The 20,697-nt window shown below is 44.9% G+C and overlaps 1 long non-coding RNA gene across 3 annotated transcripts; it reads left to right on the top strand.

Annotated features, from left to right (window-relative positions):
• The first annotated feature begins 637 nt into the window (after nucleotides 1–637).
• Nucleotides 638–9,099, top strand: LOC141570739 (uncharacterized). 3 transcript variants are annotated; one of them, XR_012495200.1, is made up of 4 exons: nucleotides 638–3,362; nucleotides 3,829–4,957; nucleotides 6,704–6,794; nucleotides 8,480–9,099. It is a non-coding gene; the product is annotated as an uncharacterized LOC141570739 (long non-coding RNA). The 3 variants fall into 3 exon arrangements; XR_012495198.1 differs by lacking the exon at nucleotides 8,480–9,099 and having other exon boundaries at nucleotides 641–3,362; nucleotides 6,704–7,861; XR_012495199.1 differs by lacking the exons at nucleotides 638–3,362; nucleotides 8,480–9,099 and adding an exon at nucleotides 3,377–3,729 and having other exon boundaries at nucleotides 6,704–7,861.
• The last annotated feature ends 11,598 nt before the right edge of the window (nucleotides 9,100–20,697 follow it).

The following is a 20,697-nucleotide window of genomic DNA, read 5'->3' as shown; positions in this document are numbered from 1 at the left end:
TGTGGCTATAACGTTGTTTTGCTTTCCTATGCCCCTTACAATTTGGCCAGATTCTCCACAATGGAGGCCATCAAACTCTAGGAATTACCCATCGCCTCATACCCTTTATCCAGAACAACTGGATGAAAGCGTGTTTGATTAGCTGAATATTCTGGCTGTGCCCTGGTCGTGTCATGCCTGAGTGACCATTTTCTAAGACTATAAATTTGAGGAACAACACAGCACTGCAATAGGCTGCCCGAGGCCTCAACCCTGCAACTCTCCCCCACCTCCTCCCCTCCTTCCTTCTTTCTCCCTCTTGCTCTGTCCTCTTTCAAAATACTCTATCTGATTCTTTTTTATTGCAAAGGCAATGCAAAACGGGGGCATGCCAAAAGGAGCTGGGTTTAAAGAGGAGATACAGGAAATCAACTTATGTTCATATGCACTTATAATTTTTACTTCAATATGTAGAAAAATTAAATCATGAGCCAAAACTAATTTTAAAGCTCAGTATTCAGCTGCATATTCTTTTCTTTTCAGAAGGTACAAATTATGTCTTACCACTGCCAGACAATGTGCATCCCAGATCATATCGGTATAATAGTCACTATATATATGACCACCACGAGGAGTTGCCAGATTTGACAGCCGCCTTGCAGACATCTCTTCTGGTCTACTTGTGCACTGGACTTTAGGTTGCAAAGGAAAAAAAAAAATCTTTACCCAAGGAGCAACATGAAAGGATCTATTAAATGGTGTGCTATGTGGGTGCCAGACGCCTGTCTAATTACACTTTCCCTACACATTTGGAACTTTCCAGATGTAAACACGCAATGTGTTCATTTATTTAATTTTTCACTTTCACCTCAGATCCCTAACTGGGTGGAGTACATGAAAAGGCTGAAAGCAAAAGCCGTAACAATTTGCCTCTACAATCCTAAATCTAGCATATTGTTTCCTAAATGAGACCTGAATGAATGGCAGTCCTTTGCAATGGCCCTCAACAAAGCTGTTCTCTCTGCTGCCCTCCAGGGGATCTGAAGACTTCTGCTCAGGTTAAAGGTGTGACAGTTCTATCACAAAAAAACCATGCCAGCTGGGTTCCACTGTGCGTTTCTGAACTATATTTGATCGCAGATTCCTTCCAAAGAAACACCTGTTTGCAGTCCCAGGAACACACATTGCGGGGGGAGGTGAGCCTAGAAGACTTTCTAGTGCAGAGTGAAACTTGGCTTCTGATCACATTGATTAAACACACCAAAATGGTTTTCTGTTTGTTTTAAATCCTAGCTAAACAGCTTTAACCAGCATAGGAACCACAAGGAAATGAGGACACATGATACATCTTGATCGCAGCGAACACTTGGCAGCCAACTGCAAGGTTAGCCCGGGGACTAAATCAGCATTTCGGTCATGCACAGTTCTGTGACTTTGGTTATAGAAGCTAAAATCACAGGTACCCACTTGTCACATTACCCCCAAGACAGGTGTGAGCTTTGACCAAAATGGCAGAGGTGAAACATGGTGTTGTTTAGAAAGAAACTGTACAAACAGGAAGCAAACATGTGTTGGCCATAGATGTTTAGATTGACAAACTAAATTGCATTCTTCAATGCACTGCAGGGAACCCAGGCTGTACTGTGGTAATTCCCTTGTATTTCCTCATTCCTGGGTGGGGGTGGGCGGGTCAAGGCACGTGCTCAGCATAACAATGAATTGTTAGGGACCCACTTAACCTCAGAAAGCCTATGAGCAATCATGTCCCTTGAGGAGGGTAGGGCATTCATTCTCAGAGAGCTATTTCTAGACTCAGCAGCCCAGCAGCATTGAGGCAGTGAAAAAACACCATGACATGCTAGGTTGTAAATCCTGACCAAGTCACTCTTGTCATGGTTCTTTCTGGATACACAGAGACCAAGGGCAGCAGTGGCTTCCCCATCCAGGGCCAGCAGAACCAGTGCCGTCCTTTAGACCTGCAGGCGTTGTCCAGGGAGTCCCCGATAGAGAGTGTTACCGAAAACACAGATGCTGAAGCCAAGATGACCAGGTCAAGTGTCTGGCTGGACTGTGGCTGTTCCTTCACACCTGTGGGTCTCAGTGTCCCCAGCTGTGAAGTAGGGACTCTCATCCACCTCGTCCACCTGAGAGAGTGATGGTGCTGAGGAAACAGGCTAACAAACAGTCTCAGGCATGTGGTCGGTGCCATAGGACTGTCAGCTGCCCCTGGAAATCCGTAATCAGAATGGGGAATGTTGCTCCCTGGTCTTCTTGAAAGCCAGATGGCAGCTGTACGTGTCCGTGGTTTGCTGGGTTGTGCTTCAACTGCCTGGAGCCACCAGGGAACAGGGGACACAGAGGCGACATGGGGTCCTTGTAGGAAGATGAGGACTTGAAATCCTCCTGCGATCCCCTGGCCACACTCAGCGCGTCATCAGAGGGGATCACCAGGAGGGCCAGCCTCGCTCTTGGTGTCACCCACTGAGTTGGCTTTGCAACGTCACACGTGCCAGAATGCATTCCCCCCAATATGGGCAAACGTGTGAAATGAAACCCCAGAAGCCTACTGGAAGCCTGATCTCAGACACAAAAGCTTCTGATGTCCAAAGGTGTGGAGGCTGCTGGCTTTCAAATTCATGGACAGGACAGATGCTGCCATGCAAACCGGGCCCCAGGGCCTGGGAACTGGCATCACTGCCCATGCAACCAACAGAAAGGTGGGTGCCACCAAACAGGGCAGCTCTGGGCAGTGCCTGGGACCACGCAAGCTTTAGTACGTCTTTGAAGGTCAGCTTTGAACAATATGTTTTAGCATTTTTCATCTTGATGCTTTAAAAAATTATATTTATAAGCCAGAAAGCAGCATTCCCAAAGGAGACTGGGGGCATTTCCCACCTGTCCATGCAGTGTGTGTACCCGTGTAGGTTCATGTGGGGAGTGATACACCTATTCAAGCAGGAGCGCATAAGCTTACTTTGAGCGATGTCCCCCTTGCCACTTTCGGCCCGAGGATGAGCGGGTCTTCCCAAAGCCTTGGCCCAACTGCTTGGTGCTCCACTGCCCTCCGCGGGGTGAAGGAGCCTTCTCTGCACAAAACATGAATCCTTCCGCTGAAGGAAATTGATTCCCAACATGCCATGCAGCACGGAGGCCTAAGCAGACAGCATTCTAGGGGGTTCACAGTGCATCTGTGTTAACCCCAGTTACTCAGTGACCAGGGTGGTCACTGGAACACTTGAAACACCATTGGGGTCAGGAATAAGTTATGTGGCAAGTGAACTATTAACCGAGTGGAGAGGTCTGGGTAGCACAGACATGCCAGAGTCACCGTGTTCTCCAGCAAAAGAAGGCCGCCCTGGCTCTGGCGACAGCTGTTCCACAAGGTCAGTCGGTGGGTGCTCGTCCTGCAAAAGGGAGTGGCAGGCAGCTTTGCCACACCTCCAGGGTCTCACCTCCTCAGGGCTTCCCCGCGAGCCCACATGCTTGATGGAGACGCTGCTCGCAAAGTAATCAAGTGCAGCTGGAATTGGACACTTACCTCTGCAACCCGAGCTTACACACTCCAGGGCTCCCAAGGAAAAGCGACTGAAGTTTCCATACAGAGGCCACGAAGTATCAGTCATTCAATCCAGCCATGTGACTGTAGAAAACACCTCAACTGATACAACAGGAGGGTCTTACAAACGAATACTAACAGTGAGGAAGAACAAATACATGCTGGTATTTCAACCATTAAGTCAGGTCCTGAGGGTGAATGTTGTTTCCTTCTTATATCACTTCAGAATATTATTTTCCCCTTTGCTTCTTGATATACCTGCTCTCCCCTCATTCTCATCTCTTTCTCTGCAGACAATGATGAGTCGCTCTGGAGGTGAGTGGAAGTGGCACACAGAAGAATGAGTCATAATCTCTGTCCCTGAAAGAAGCAGATTTGGGCAAAACAAGAGTGATGAGTGTTTCCCCCCCATGAATGAGAAGTCAGGGCAGGCCGTGGAGGACACTCAGTGGGCTTCACAGGACTTCAGAGGCTCCCGCCGTTGGGCTGCAGTGCCATCCTCGGGCATAGCATGCAGTGCCACCTCAGTGTCCAAGATTGCTGCTGGAGCTCCAGCCATTGTGCCCACGTTTCAGCCGGCAGGAAGGAGGCAGACGAGCACAGTGTCCTTCTAGGGCCTCATCTCACAGGAAGACGTGCCACTTCTGCTGACATTCTGCTGGCTACAACTGCTCTCCTGACCTTGCCAAGCACCCGCGTACATGGGAAATGTACGCCATATGCCCAAGTGAGAATTAAAACAGGGGGTCCAATTACTCATGAAGAAGGGAGAGTAGCTACTAGGCAATAATTTGCTGTCTCAGCCATATCCATTCTTCTTATGACATGAGAACATTATTCAAGTGGTCAGAGAAGGGACCTGTGTCCTGCAGGACAAGTTCCTGTTCGTTTCTGGGTCCCGTGGCCCTAGGACTGCATGCTTGCTTCCTATTTGTCTGCTCCCTGACCTGTCCCTGAGAAAGCCACTCCTCAGCACACACTGAAACCAGCTCTTCTTCCACGGGGGCTCCACACAAGTGCATTTTGAAAGCGCAACTGAAGCTTTTGTCCAAATGAGAGTTGTCGATCCAAGTCTGGATCTCAAAGCTGTCCAGCCATCTGCCAGCATTCCTACTCTGGGAAGAGGCTTCTAGACCAGCTCAGGAGGACCACCAGACACAAACTCCCTGCTCCACATCCCGGGTCTTCCCCAGAAGGTGCTGGGCTCCACGTACCAGTATGTGGATGGCCACCCACGTGACAGCTGGACCTCTGCTGACCATCCGAAAGAGTTCTTCTCTGCAGTCACTGTGTTTGAGTGTCACCCTTGTGACAGGCCTGTGTTAAGGACTCTGCATCTTAGATATATATATATATTTTTTTTTTTTTTTTTTTTCTTCAGACTCAGAAATAGGTAAAATGATGGCCTTCTACTCTTTACAGGTGAGAAAACTGAGGCTCAGAAAAGGTGAGTCACACATCCTGGTTCACACCGCTTGTAGGTGAGGTAGCTGCTCGTACAGGTTGGGCCAGGTGACCTCAGGGTCGCAGTCCCCGCCACCACTGCAGCCATAGCCTGTGGCAGTGCCTGGTCAGGCCAGGTGGGGCCTGGCATCACATCCTTGAAACCTAGTTAAGCTAAGATTTATTTTTAGGCAAAACAGCAGCAACATGCTACAAACTCTGCATGTGCAAAATTTTCTATAACTGCAGTCAAGCCAATTTATTGTGGCTTCAGACCAGATTTAGTGACTTCAAACCACTTCTCTTTTCATTAGTATCGTTTCAAACCAATTATGGATTTTTAATGTGATTTTTATAACTTAGCGTCTTGCCAGCTTTCTCCCTGGAGACGGATTTTTGTGTAGGAAGTTATAGTATTCACATGTGTCCTTTATTATAAGTGGTATTAGCCAATACCTGCTGATTTCCTACTTATGGTCCCTAGGGCTCTGATCTGAGAGCTGCCCCCAGAATCAACGTGGCCTCCAGGCCGTGATCCATCTTGTTTGGGTAAAAACTGTCGTGATCCGCAGCTTTCTAAATGAGCAGCTGAGTCCTGGATTGGAATAGCTGGTGGATCAGAGGCCAACAGCATGTGCCCTTCCTGCCTCTCCTGCTATCCCTTCTACTCTCTCCGACCCTAATTGCTCTGCCACCTTTTTTTCCCTCCATTACTGATGAGGTCTCATCTAGATTGATATCCGTCTACAAAGGTATGAAACTCCATGATCGGTCTGGAGACTACTGCAATTATAAACAGCATTATGTTAAATCACTCACTGGTTTCTGGTGTTCTGTGGTGGATCCACATTAGCTTAAGGGATTTTCACAGTCAGCAGTACAAAACAAGCAAGGTGAAAAATATTCTCAGGTACAGATTAGGTTGTTTGTTCAAAGTAATTACATGATTCACGCAATTTATATAGTTAGATAACACCAAAGTGTTATCCCTAGCTCACTCCAAACATAACACAGCACTTTAGCTCATGAACTTCACCTTCAAAACCGCCTCCTCACTTTACCAGCTTGTCAGTCACTCAAAGGGGCCTCAAAGGAAGTGGGGGTATTTTTACAAATGCTGTTGATAGTTTTTTTTTTTTTTTCCCCATGAGTTAAACTAATAATCATTGAAGTTTTAATGATTAAAAATTACTTGTTTTAAAAAAAACAACAAGGCGTCAATCCCAATTGAAGTTGTAAACCAACTAATTAAAGAATGAGTAATTCCCTGAAGGAAATCTCCCCCAGTGATTCCTGTGTATATTGTGAAACAGACACTGGGGTTTGGGAGTCCCAGATGCTGATAATGTTGATGATTCCCCCAAATCCAGACTTTGTTCCTTACTATAGTCTTAGGGCAGGTGTGTCAGTGAATAATTGATATCCACATGGTGAGATATTGCATAGCAATTTAAATGAATAAACTAGATGACTGGAATGAATGCAGATCACAACAATAATAAAATCTTGAGAGGTTAAGGGGGAAATGGTGGGCCTGACAAGTCATTAGGTACAACAGATTAATGGTCCAAAGTCTTCATTTTGTCAATTAAGACGTCTAAAGAGGTTAAATGGCTTACCCAAGATGTAAAACGTGGTGTCCACAAACAGTCACTGATAGACAGCTGAACACATAGAGGCCTTGTAGACAGATAACACTCTGTTCCATGATGCCCCAAATCGAAGGACTGATGCAGCAAATCGAAGGATTCACAAGTACCCCGATCAAAGAAGGAAATGTGTACACTGTTACAATGATGGTCCATGGATGGAGGCAGTAAGTTCTGTGCCTATCGCAGATGGCTGAGTGACCAGGTCTAAGTTTGTGTTGAAAGCATCAGAAATCTGGGGATGAGAAAGCCCTGTCCCAGTGCCTGGATGAGACTGATGGACAGGGATCGCAGCAAAAGTACACCAGCAGCCTGGGGGGGTCCCTCAGATGGACCTCTCAGGGTCTCAATGCTGCATCTGATGACACTTGGCACCCAGGCCATCCATTTCTCACAATGAGAACCTCACTGTGGTTCCATAAGCGAGAACGCAGTGGTGTCCTCTAGGCCATTGGAACACGCAGGCTTCCTAAATTCAGGGCATACATGGCCTCGGCATGTTGACAAGAATTCTCCAGTCAGCAAGCACATCGTTTCTATTCTTTCCAACAAGAATTCCTTACAAAGGTTCCCTTTGGTGGCTACAATCTCCAAGAAACCCTTGAAATACAAATAGATTTCCAACTCTGGCCTCCCTTAATCCTGAGTTTAATTTGTGGATACATGTGTGCACTCACTTTCCCTTTTCTGACACTTTGTTCCTTTTTCTGAAACATTCTCCATAAAATCTATTTATGTACATCAAAAATTCCTAATGGGTGCATTACTTTTGAGCCAAATTTTATGTTCATTACTTTGTATGGTGTGTGTTTTATATGCTTTTCTGCATTAAAAAGTTGCCAAAACAATGAGGCTAGAATTCAATTATCAGAGGAGGCAGAAATCTTGGACCCGATTGTCAAGTAGCCACATGCCAACGTGAACTAAGTGGCCGTTTTCCTAGAGCGAGCTGGGCACAGCTCTGATCCCAGCACACACTCTCACTGGCTTCTCACGTGGCATCTTGCCCAGCTCTTCATCCCTCAAAGAGATTTTCTTGATAATTTATACACACACACACACACACACACACACACACACACACACACAAGATTCCTGCTTCCAAAGATCATGTCTTCATTGCATAACTTTGATCTACTTGTGGTAAATTAGAGTTTAAAAGATCATGGTAAATCTTCTACTGAACTTTTGAAAACCTGCTTGGATATTGTCTTTAAAACAAATAATTATTAAAGTAGAGGAATAATAATAATATGTAATAATATGTAATAATAATAACTAAATTATTCTTAAAATAATGATTGATTCCATGGGGAGTTCTGGGTATGGGAGTAGAGCAGAGACCTCCTCGTGCACCCCAGGGGAGGCAGGGAACAGGGGTGCCTACCAACCATCAGGGTTTAGTCATCAGTTGGTGGAGGGCGGGGAGGGGGGTGTTCATGCTTCAGCATCTCCATGTCCGGTGCATCAGAGAGAAGCCTGGGGACAGAGAAGGCCTTGGGCCACGGGGAGAAGCAGGTGGCTGGCAGACGGTGTGCCCCGGGCTGATGGAGCAGAGAAGCCATGATGGGGAGGCAATGGCGCCTTGGCTACCAGGTGTCACCATGAAATCTCTCAGCCTCCTGCAGCTGTTGCTCCTAAGAGGGTGGATACACCTCCAGCTCTCTTGCTTAGAGTCGATTGTCCTATATTTCTAAGCGATACCAAGTAGATGCACATTTCTTCTATCGTGAATGAATTTTACCATAAATTTACCACCACTTATCCAGTTATATTTACTTTGTGTATATGAAGTCCTTGCTAATATCCTCTGTCAAATTTTCTGTAACATTCGTCTTTTTTGTTTTCATAGACGTATAGGAAACTTTAGTGATGAAGTCCACCATCAAGCTTTCATGATGTGTCCTTTTTTAAGGAAGTGTGTAATTTGTCTTCTGAATCGTTTTCTATTTCTCCCTGGCCTCGGCCCTCAGCCCTCCAGCAGTGGCTTGTGCTCCTCGGGACACTTTGCCTATTGGTTGTCACCTCAAATCAGCCCTGCAGAACCTCGTCAAAGTTTCTTCTCTGTGGATGGCACCTCTGTTTTGTTTCCCTATTTTTAGAGCCAATGTCACTTTTCTTCCCATCTCCCTATTACTTTTGTTATGTAGTGGAAATTCAGGAGGCCGTGACAGTATGTTCGTTCACATCTTTAGGGTGAACATGATCTGAAACGCCAGTGGGAAGTCTGTGCCTGAGAGCAGCCAGCGTCAGCTGCACAAATGACAATATAAAACAATAAATGTTTTAGACGTGGCGGGAGAACTTTAGTGAAGCTGCAAAATGTGGACAAAGAGAAATTATACCAGAAAAAACAGAATCTGCTTGAAAATCTTGAACATACTGTTAGGTACGTTACATCAAGTTTAATAAACCAAACACTTTTGGCTTTTCTTGTGCTGCTAAAAAAAATAAAATAAATAACAGTTCTTTATAGGACTAAGTGTTTGATTCATGAAAAAAAATGTATGTCTTCTATAAAGCCCAGTTTTAAATCAAAATCTGGGATTTTTTTGTTCAATGTTTTAATCTCTAAAAACTATTTTCTGATGAAGTTTGGTTGCAAGCATTATAAGTTTGATTATAAAAATTCTGTCTCTTAAAATATAAAAATTTCCCACGAAGGATGTTTAGTCTTGTTGTTGTTTACAGAAACATTGTTTCTCTCTGAAAACCTTGACTAGAATGGAACTAAACAAAGGTGATCAGAGGTGCATGTTTGTTCCCTCGGGTGGGAGGGTAGGAAGAGGATGTGAGTTTTCATCACAAGGAACGTGAAGAAGAGGAGAGAGCCTGAGGGCTGACACGGACACTTCTTGTAGGTGGGCTCAGATTTGAATGAGCCACCTGAGTCCCCTGAGGACCAGCCTGCAGGGCCACATGGGCCCAGGACAGACGCTGAGATGGTTGGTGGCAGCCCTTCAAAGATCAGGCTGTGGACCTTTGCAGTATCTTCCACCCACAGAATTTGATCTCTTTCTTTTCCATTTCCCCCTTTCTATGGTCACTAAGATTCAAACTATTTCTACTAGTTGTCAACATAAGAAACATGCAACCATGCAAAGAATTTTCTAAGCATTTATTGGAGCCAAACTGATGACAGCTGCCGGGAAGCAAGATCTCAAATGCTTTGGAGAGTGACAGTAGGTTTGCAGCTTCTTCTCTGCATTTAAAATTAAGGAGGGGACCTGAGGAAAATGACATGAGGTGGGGGAAAGTAGGGCCAAGATTGGATTACAGGATAGTGAACAAGATTCTGTGCTCTCTTGGGGTGGGCACACTTATTTCAAAGATGCATTAACCTACATGCACAGAAACAAAGAAGAGGGTTGCCTATAGCCAAGGTAAACTTCTTACTAAATTATATGCCTGGGGCGTGATGACCCACCATGACCTGTCCAGTTGGGAATTTATGATCAGATCGCCCTGTGAGGTTCCTTTTGGTGGAATCCTTTTTTCATCCACATACTGAATCATGATAAGATGAAATTAGACTCAAGAAATCTGAGCTCAAGTGCTGTATGTGCCACTCCCCTAAACAGTAGATTAATACTCTGGTTTTAAAGTTTTAGGTTTCGCTCTATGAGGCATTGAAACTAATATCCCGCCACCAGGATTGACGTGCAAGTTCCAGGAAACAGGTGACCCTCACCCAGTTCTGGGCAATGGAGAGTCCTGAGGAGGCTGGGCTGGGGGAGGGGATGGGCACTGAGAGCACAGTGGGAAGAGATGACATTGACACAGAGAAGGAGCACTTGTCCATCTGAGATATGAGAGGAGAACCGAGACACCGCAGGCAACACCTCGCTGCGTCCATCACTAACACGATGAATGTATCACAAAGCTTACCTTGCAGCGACCATTGTGTACCTCAGTGAAGCACGAGGACCTCCCCCGCCCCATAAATGTGTGAGAACGGGTCCTCTGACCTTATTAGCCCTGCGTCCTACACGGTCTCACCACAAGCCTGTGCTGTGTTCATTCCTGAGATCCTGTGCCCAAAAAGGAAAGTTGTAAGGTTCCTCTCTAGGTTCTCTGTCCCCCGGTCAGAGCAGGGACAACCAGTTTCCAAAAGCAGTTTGTTCTCAAGACCCAGCAGTAACATCTCCGGCCGGCTTTCTGCATCACTCAGAAGTATTAATGAGTATCTTGTGTTTATGATACTTTGAAGTTGTTAAATGAAAAAAGATAATTAGATTAACACATACTGTACAAATAGTCCATTATCCCCCAGATTCCCCACTGAGTAAAAGAGGCATCTGCAAATCTAATTGGAAAGATTGGTATGAAGTGCAGCTTTGGCCAACTTCCCAGAGTCTTTGGTTTTCTGGGTCCCTGATTCTGCATTTGTCTCCTGAAATCATCTCAGTAGTGTGATGACTGCCACCAAATCCAGGCCATTCCTCACACAACGCAAAGGAAATGAATTTAGTAAGGACCCCCACTCAGACCCGCAATAAATGTGCATTTTACGTGCAACGTGTTTAATAGAAAGTCTCATGTGCTATTACTATTGTTAAGCTAATATCGGGTTTTCTAGGAGGCGCTAAAAATGAGGACATAAACTTGAGTACTGGGTGAGGGAAAGATAAGAGTTGTCCGAAGAGCAGAATTTATTCTTCAGCTTGTTTATGACCTACTAGCTCTTTTGCGTTGTGTAAGGGTTTCTTTAGAGATTCAATACAGTAGCCGGTTACTAATAGACAATCCGTTTAGAGGTCGAATAATGAGTCTTGCAGACAAAGCACACATGTTCCTTTTAATTTCATTTATCCACCCCCCACCCCCTGCCTGCAACACCTTAGAGCGAACCTCTTCGTCTCCTCCACTCTCTTCTCTCTCTGCCACATTCCTAGTAAATTTCTATTGTGCTACCATTGGACAAATAAATATCTATTGAATATTTACAATTGGCATTCAATACTAGTAGATGTTAAAAAATACATAAAGTTGAATGAGAAAGCATCCTTTTATGACAGAGATTATTAAATAAGTTAGATAAGTTAACAAGTAAGAATATATGGCAGGATATGAGAGTCCAGAGGAAAGAGGGTTTATTAATCATGTCTCTGGTTTTCTGTATTTTCGCTGCTTCCACATCTGGGTCTTACTAACCCTGGAGAGCCCGCCCCCTACAGGGCTAGCCTGCAAGTGCACCTTTCATGTGTAAACCAACCCCCTCCTTATGGGGCACTTCCACAGGGGCAGCCATTTCCCTGTCCTAGTCCCCGCAGGTGCCTGACAGCTAAGGACAGCCCCTACATCCCAGCGGACCCTGCGGCTATGCAAACAGCCAATCCTAAGCCTCTCTACATGGCCTGACCTGCCCCTTCCTGCGGAAACCACAATAAGGGCTCCTGTCCCTTTCGCCCCGCCCGCCCTCTGCCTCCTGACCCTGGTGCTTCCTTCCAGGTGTGGTCCCTGTCAGGTGCTTGCCTTCTCCTCTTGGGATCTGTGAGTCACAATCCATTAACAGCGACAATTGTCTCCTGATCTGTTGGCATCACCATACCTGGATAATAACAATACAATCTGTATTTTAAAACCAGTAGAGATGAGGAATAAATGTAGTGATGGAGTGAGTAAGGCTTCAAAGAGGATGTGGCATTGATCGAATCTATAAAATATTGGACAGGGTTGACAGGCAAAGAAGGGGATACAGGCTTAGAGCCAGTGGTGGGCCTCCCAGGCAGGGGGTGGTCTCAGGAGTATGTCCTGTAGAACCTGTGAGGCCACCAGGCCCTGCTGCAGACGGTGATCAGAAGTCTGGTCACACCTGCCCCCAGGAAGTCGCTGGGATGAAACCACTGCAACATGGCGCCCTCTGTGGCTGTGGGCAATGCCACTGAGAAGTGGCTGAGGCAATTGCCAAGGACACACGTGAAGTCACTGTCTCTTCCGAGGCACTGCCTGGGTGCACTGCTCAAGACTGACCAGCCTAGGCACTGAGGGGTGGGAGGGACAGATGCGGGGCCATCATGTGGGGCCAGGCAGCTGCTGCCGGTTCCTTCCTGGGTCGTGGCAGGTCAGCACTGCACATGGGACACATGGTCTGGAGGCTGCGGGTGGGAAGGACAGAATCAGGTGTCCAGCTAAGCACCTTAGTTATGGTCAATGAATGGAACTTCTTCAACATAGAAAATACTGCAAAACTCATTTAAACTGAATGAAAGGGCGAAAATGGGAGGACAGGACTGTTAATGGGCCTCAGGTCAGGAATATGCACGTGTTTCAGAAATGTACAAAATCAGATCACCTGACATGCAGCTGGTGGGTGAAGGCTGGAGTGAACCCGGGGACTGAGGAGAGGCATCCGGGTCTCGGTGGGGGCTGGCCAGTACGGGTGCACCCCATTGTCAGCTAGGGTTTGTTCTCCGGAGTTAAAGAGGACAAGAACAGAGTGAAAAGAGGGATGAGAGAGGCCAAGCCCTGTGCTGCAGAGGCCAGGAGATGCTGCATCTGAAGACCACGTCCCAGACCAGAACAGGCTGAGACAACTGAGTTAAAACAAATGACTTAGAACTGAGCCTGGAGTCATATGAGGGTCAGAAGCTTGTTGTTTTCTGGAGAGTGGCCATGTGTTCAGGGACTGGTGGGCATTGACAGGTCCTGGTGAGACCCAAGCCACTTAGGGCTTTCTTCCTTTGACTTCACTCAGCAGCAACCTACAAGTTGCCATTATTTAGCTTGGCCTGGTAGGTTCCTCCCCAGTAAAGACCATCTCCTGCCTTTCTGCTGCCTTTCTCTTAACCCAGTTCCTCTCTCTCTCTCTCTCTCTTGCTCTCTCGCTCTCTCACACACACCACACACACACACACACACACACACACACATTTTGTTCCTTTTAGAGCCATGTCCAGAATGTGCAGAGAAGCCTAAGAACGCCTACTTTTCTTGGGCTCCTAAGAAACCAGGTAAACATGAACTGGCTGGGGAAGTGCTATCAAGTCAGCCTCCAGACCCTTACAAACATGATGCGCTAAGAGGAATTCTTGCTGACTGCATCCGTGCCATTGTGTCCTCCTTGATTTGCTGCCACATGTGTGGCTAAATCTAGGGAGGGAGATGGCATTATGGAACTGAAAGCCTACTTTATTGTAGGTGTCAAACAAACCATACACAAGCCACTTTAGAATGAAGTCAGAGCTGACATCCCAGAAGAACGGCCTTGCAGGACTTAAACCTGTGGAAGGTTAAAACAGAGCAAAAGAACCTTAGGACTGGGCCTAAAGCAACACTGTGTCCCAAAGAACTGATTGCAAAGGTAACAAGAAAGCAGATATATGACTACTGGACTGATGACTCAGGACTGAAAAGTAAAAGTATTACTTAGAATTAGCTTCACTATGTTATCTGTACCATAGAAATGCCTTCCTTCTGTTGATGTAATTGTTCCCATCTCATAAACACCCTTTGCCTTTGTCTCTTAATGGAACACCATTGGGGCTTCTGCCTGAATCTGTGTGTCCCAGGTAGATATTCTTATTGATCTCAAATTAACGCTTATTGCTTCTCACCTTGAAAGGCCCTTGATTTTCAGGTTAGTGTAGGTCTCTGCGCCCCAAGTAGGTTGGCACTTGGATCAAAAGCTACACATGGAGCCCAGGAGGGAAAGTGGGCGCAGAAGGAGAAGTAGCTGAGTAAGTGTGGGAGCAGCCCATTTCTCACGTCTGTAAAATGGCACAGCATCTCAAAGGGCAGACACTCGTCTGTCCCTTCATAGCTGTCATCTCCGCCAGGCACCCAGGCTCTCATTGTTAAATCTGCCCTCTGCTCTGATCCTATGATGGGGCTTTGCTCTTAGCACCTGCTACTATGTCTGCCTGTGCCACCACCCCGCCCTCAAGCAAATTATCCTCTTGGCTTTGCCACACTGCTCTGCACGGATCTGTTGTTCACGTGGCCCAGCTCTGAGCGCTGGTGTCCCACTGCCAGGTAGGTGCCCACTGAGGTCTAGCACCCACCCCAGGCCCCCTGGTTTAGATCCTTTCCTGGAATCTGATCAATTCTTCCTCCCTTCTAGTCAGGCACTTCCCCAAAGCATGAACAAGTAGAAGCCTAAATAATTTAAAATATGTAGGCAGATATTAAATCAAAAGGCTTAAACCTGCTTTGTGTTCTAAAATACAAAGCCTCAAATTCTTCTTTCTTCCGTGCTGACTTCTGGGGGCGTGGACGAGAGACAGGGCACAGAGATTAAATGTCCACAGTTAATAAGCGTTCCACCTAGGAGGACAACGTCTTCCATACCAGCTGCTCTGTCTCTGGGCAGAAAAATGATGTCATTCTTCCAACCATTTGCATGCTAGAATGCGTGCTAACCACCCATACCTTCCACCTCTCACTAAGGCTGAGTTTGGAGGTTTTCAGGATGGAGTGGACAATATCAACTTTCCTATTACTGCTCAGGATTGTGAGAATCCTGGGTTTTTCTGACTGTCATAAAAGATGAGACAAACTTGAATGTAGACCTCTTCCGTCATCCAGGCAACTCCACAGGGATTGACCTCTACCACATGCTGGGCTCCCTGAGTGGGAGAGATAAAGCCATGAGAAAGACATTCCAGGGAAAATGAAGGCAATAAACAGGGCACCCAACAAATATATGATGTAATTCCAGGTGGAGAAAGAGAGAGAAAGAGAATAAAGCCTGGTAAGCAGATAGGATGTGATTATCTGTTCTGAGAAAGTTTGTGACCTAAGCTTACCACATGAAAGGACAGGAGAAAATGAGGTGGCACTGTCCAGGTCTGTCTCATCAACAGTGCGATTTCCTACAAAGTGACTTTTCAGTGTCTAAATCAGTGCTTCACAATCAGAACGTCCGTGCCTGCTAAGCCTGCCTTGCGCAGTGTTGGAGACAGAGACTTTGAAGAACATCATCTACATTTTCATTGATTTAATTTATCTAAGTTACTTATGTATTTAGTTTATCTTCAAATTCCAAATTGTGTCAAAGGATGCTATCAGATTTGTACACTTATCAAACTAAATTTGGGTTAAAGACATTTCAGAAACACCAGCTAAACTCATCAGTTCTTTTGAGGGAACGGTAGAGAAAGCTAGAGAGTGAGCAGCTTTTACTGGAATTATTACGAAGTGAAAATTGAGAATTCAAATTTCCTAAAAGAAATGTATGCTCAGTTATCAAGAATCAGTGGAAACCTTTGTATCCTAATGATTTTACAGACCCACAATTGACTGTGTCCATAAAAGAAACATTAATCATGTGATGATAAACACACTGGTCTTAGTCTATGAAACAGTATCATGTGGTACTGATCTGGAATTTTGTAATTTGGGAGCTTGGATTTTTCCATCTCGTGAAGATGGAACGAGACAGCTGAACTCAAATTGCTTGATAACGGAGTCAGGGTAATTAGCTGTACCTGGCGTGGTTTTCCCTTTGAATCTGTCCCAGGGCATGAAGAACAGCAGACACTATTGTGTTTGCAACATTGTAGATGAGATTCTTTGTCTCTGGAAATCATCCAGACTTTTTCCAGATACTTCTGCAAAGAGGAAAACTGGTTCTCTTCTCCGATCATTTGTATGAGTCTGGTGGGCAATTTATCCAGTTTTTCAAGGTACTTACGCACGAGAGGCGAGACGGGAAAAACTGAATTGCATTCGTCACAACAGATTTGCTGTGCAGTTCTTGGTCTGCTCAACACAGAATTGCACACCTGAAATTTATGTAACTTTACTAACAATTGTCACCCCAATAAACTTTAATTAAAAACAAAAGAATTGCAATCTTTATTCTGGAAGAATCACTGGAACTATTTCCCATGTAGATCAACTGGATTTGGAAGCAAAACTTTAGAACAAAGGAAATGATCCTCATATTTAATTTGGTCTGTACTGGTCTCAAACCGCCAACTATCTTTTCCATGTGTTTTTATTTTTTTCAAAGTAATATGTATTATTTTTCATTTAAGTACATTAAATTTCATTGAAATTCAAGTTTTATTAAACTTACATAGCAATTTCTACCTTCCAGGGGCATTGTTCTAAATTCTTTATAAATATTAACTTATTCCATTAACCTTCTGGAGGAGGTTCTATTTCTATTATATCCTTTACACGGATGGGAAAATGTAGTCTCCTGGAGGTTCAGACATGTGCCCAGGGTCATATCCTGGCATTCTCCAATTTATTACATTTCCCTGGAACATATTTTAATTGAATATTAATTGGCTAATTTAATCTGCCAATTTTCCTTTGTAGTATAGATACTTTTGAGAGTATATGATTGAATTTTACTTCTATAACAAAATCTAAGATTTAGTTTTGTAGTAAACAAATTTGACCTATTGTATAATCTATTAGTACAAATTTTTTTTACAGCTTCTATTATCACACCTATATCTTGCGATTTTCATTTTTCTGTTGCTAGTCTCCATTTTTTTTCTTTATATTGAAAATATTTTTATGTTTCTCTTTGCATACAGCCTTACTTTCACCACCAGTATTTAGTTTCAACTTTTTTTTTTAAGTTAATGTTTATTGGGGTGACAATTGTTAGTAAAGTTACATAGATTTCAGGTATACAATTCTGTATTACATCTTCTATAAATCACATTGTGTGGTAACCACCCAGAGTCAGTTCTCCTTCCATCACCATATATTTGATCCCCTTTACCCTCATCTACCACCCCCTTTCCCCCTTACCCGCTGGTAACCACTAAACTATTGCACTTTCAACTTTTCAGGAGTAGGATTTTAGCTTAATTCTCTGATATTCATTCAAAGTTACAAATAAATTGTATATGTCAACTCCCTCATCTGTAGGATATAATTTTACTAGAATTTCACTTTGCTTTTCTGCCCTTTCTTCTTTTTCAGTTCCTTGAAAATATTATGTAAAGTATGAAACACACCATTTTGATTAACCTCATTTACTTACACACACATATGCATCTATATTTTCTTTCCCAATAATCATCTTTGTCACTTTTTTTACTTTTTTTTTTTTCCAAGTCAAGTTGTTGTCCTTTCAGTCTTAGTTGTGGAGGGCACAGCTCAGCTCCAGGTCCAGTTGCCATTGTTGGTTGCAGGGGGCGCTGCCCACCATCCCTTGCGGGAGTCAAGGAATCGAACTGGCAACCTTGTGATTGAGAGCACATGGGCACATTGGCCCATGTGGGAATCGAATCAGCAACCTTCAGAGTTACGAGCACGGAGCTCCAACCGCCTGAGCCACTGGGCCAGCCCTGTCATTTGATATGTCGGAAGTTATCTAAACTCTGTTTATTTTGATGCTAAACACTACTTAGTTAATATCATATCTCCCAAGTAATAAGCATATAAGTATCTAGATCTTTCCAAAGCTGAAAAAAACCTATATGCTGATGATGTTTCAGGCAGAATTAATGATAAGTGCACAGCCAGACACATCCTGGAAAGGCACAAGTGTAAGAAACATGACAGTGCCATGAGGACCTGGTCTAAAGAACGTAACAGGCTGCCATGAAAATAATGAAACCAAAGCTGCCCATGATTCTCCTCAGGAAACGAAGGCCAGATCAGCACAGTGACATGTTGGGATAGAAAACGCTGTGGTTTGGACGTTTCATTTCAAGTTGACTTTGCCATGTGCAGGAACCGAAATGTATTGTCACGTGTGCACTACTTGGTGCCCCTCCCCAATGACAGTCTGACTTGAGTCCAACTCTTCCACCCTCTTCCTTGGGACACTTGGCTCCACATTAGCCTCCACGCCTGTGGTGGCAAGGAGCTGAGGAGACGGTGCAGGGTTGAGCTCTTTCCTGCTATGTGTTTAGATGATTGCATGTGACCCTAACATGTCTGCAAGCCACTGCTGTCATTCTTGTTGCACAAATAAGAAAACTAAGGCCCATAGAGAGCAGGTCAGCTGGAGAGAGACTGAGGTAGCATCTCTACCCAAGATCCTGTCAGGGCTGTCATTTAGGAATTCACTGATGGATCCATTTAGGAATTCACTGATGGATTCACTATGTTGGTAAAATGGAAAAAGGGAATTGGAAAAAAATTGTAGGGAAGAGCAATGGAAAAGACCAAAACTGATTTTTATAAATGGGAAAAAAGAGAAAGAAGACTGATGGGGGTGGTGAGATGTCTGCTGCAGGTACCACCCTGTGTATTGAATGGTGGCTGTGCTCAGGCCCATCACAGAGATGACAGACACCAGGTCACAAAAATAATGGACACTGGGTCACAGAGATGATGGACACTGGGTCACAGAGATGATGGACACTGGGTCACAGAGATGATGGACACTGGGTCACAGAGATGATGGGCACCAGGTCACAGAGATGATGGACACAGGTCAGAGATGATGGACACCAAGTCACAGAGATGATGGACACCGGGTCCACTGGCAGACCCTGGAATCCCTTCCTGGGTAGACTACGTACTTGGACTCTACTCCTATTGTGCTGCTTTCCAGACCAGACAAGAGTAGTGGACTGATGTCTACCGCTCTGTGATGAGGAAACTGCAGAGATTGTGAGTGGCATCAAGAGGCTTTCAAAGCAATCCCACAGTCATTTACGATCACTAACATCAATTACATTTACAAATGAGGATTGGCTATTATATGTCTACTTCATTTTGCTCTGCTAGTAATTCATTCTTACTTTATTAAAATGGTTCTGCTACAATTTGGAAAGGAAAAAACTGGTCCATCACTACCTACTGTTTGTAAAGCAGTCTTCTGGATGCTGACCTCCTCCTTGCTCATGCCCCCTCAAGGACTCATCCTGTTACCATTTTTCCTAAAATGTACTGGGAACAAATTCCCAGTTGCAGGGTGAGTAACAGCCTTACAGCATGCTTGGTTTCACTGTCCTGCTGGTACACTGACACATCCCATAAATAGGGCATGTTATGCAACAAGAAATCCCTTGAAATAAGGCCTGGACTTTCCATCCCACATCTGTTAAAGGGAAATGTTCTGTCCCCCGTCCTGCTGTGTCCTTCCACCTTGAAGGAAGCTCTAGGAAGTACAGCACTCCTGGCCCTCCCCACTTCCTCTGCCACTCGATGCTTCCTGAGAAGGGTGGCTTATGTGACCTGAGCACTTGGAAGGAAAATTGGAGCACCGTAACTCCGACCCTTCTTCTTCCTTCTTGGGAGCTGCCAGACCCCAGAGGACATGTCCCTGTGCTAGTGTGTGGACTAGAAGGCCTAATGTTTGGAGGGGGAGTAAAGTTAATGTCCAGGACCCCTTGACTATATATATATATATATATATATATATATATATATATATATATATATATATATAATTTGTGGGAGCAATATGACACGTGGAGAGGGTTTGCGGTGGGCTTTAAGATTTGTATTTCATTGTTTGGTACTATTTGGGGGCCGTTAGGCTACCCAGCTGCTTTTGTTGGGCCATCCATGTTTTTCACCAGAGCCAAGTGACTGCTGCTAGAGCAGGACCAGAGGTGCCAAGCTTCAGGCTCCTTGCTACTTTGATGTTAGGGCGTGGCTGTGGCTTTGGGGGACCTTTTCCATGGTCACACAGAATCTGCCCAGGAAGGCATGAGCTTGGACTGGAGGTGAGAGGCGCTCAGATAGGGAGTAGCCTGGAGGCCTCAGAATACATGCATCTGGCACACATGGCATTTTCTCACAAACACGGTCAAGGCAGGAATGCGGTTTTAATTGTTTCTACATCAGGAAGAGACTGGAGGGAAGATTCCAGGATGTAACCAAGGGGATTCCTTCAGAGGAAGCAGGCTCTGGGAAACCATTGGGAAGCACGGAACACCCCTAAAGCCTTGATCAATGCTGATTTTTTCCATGTGGAATTCATTCTATCCTCTTTTCTCATGTCCCAGATACTCTCTGAACCCCACAGCCTCTGTTGAGTCACACCACTATGCCTAGCCCTGCTCAATGCTTTCTGCTCATCATAAACTCACTTTGCTAGCTGTTTATAGACTCGAAGTGGTTAGTGGTGAATGAAAACAATCAGACCAACATAATAAGCTTTTCATTAGGTTAAAGACATTCAATGTTGAAAGCATTCTTAAT

This window comes from Rhinolophus sinicus, linkage group LG03 (genome assembly GCF_036562045.2).
Source record: "Rhinolophus sinicus isolate RSC01 linkage group LG03, ASM3656204v1, whole genome shotgun sequence".
Lineage (NCBI taxonomy): Eukaryota > Metazoa > Chordata > Mammalia > Chiroptera > Rhinolophidae > Rhinolophus > Rhinolophus sinicus.
The sequence above is the reverse complement of the archived record's forward strand: the minus strand, read 5'-3'. Positions and strand labels throughout refer to the sequence as shown.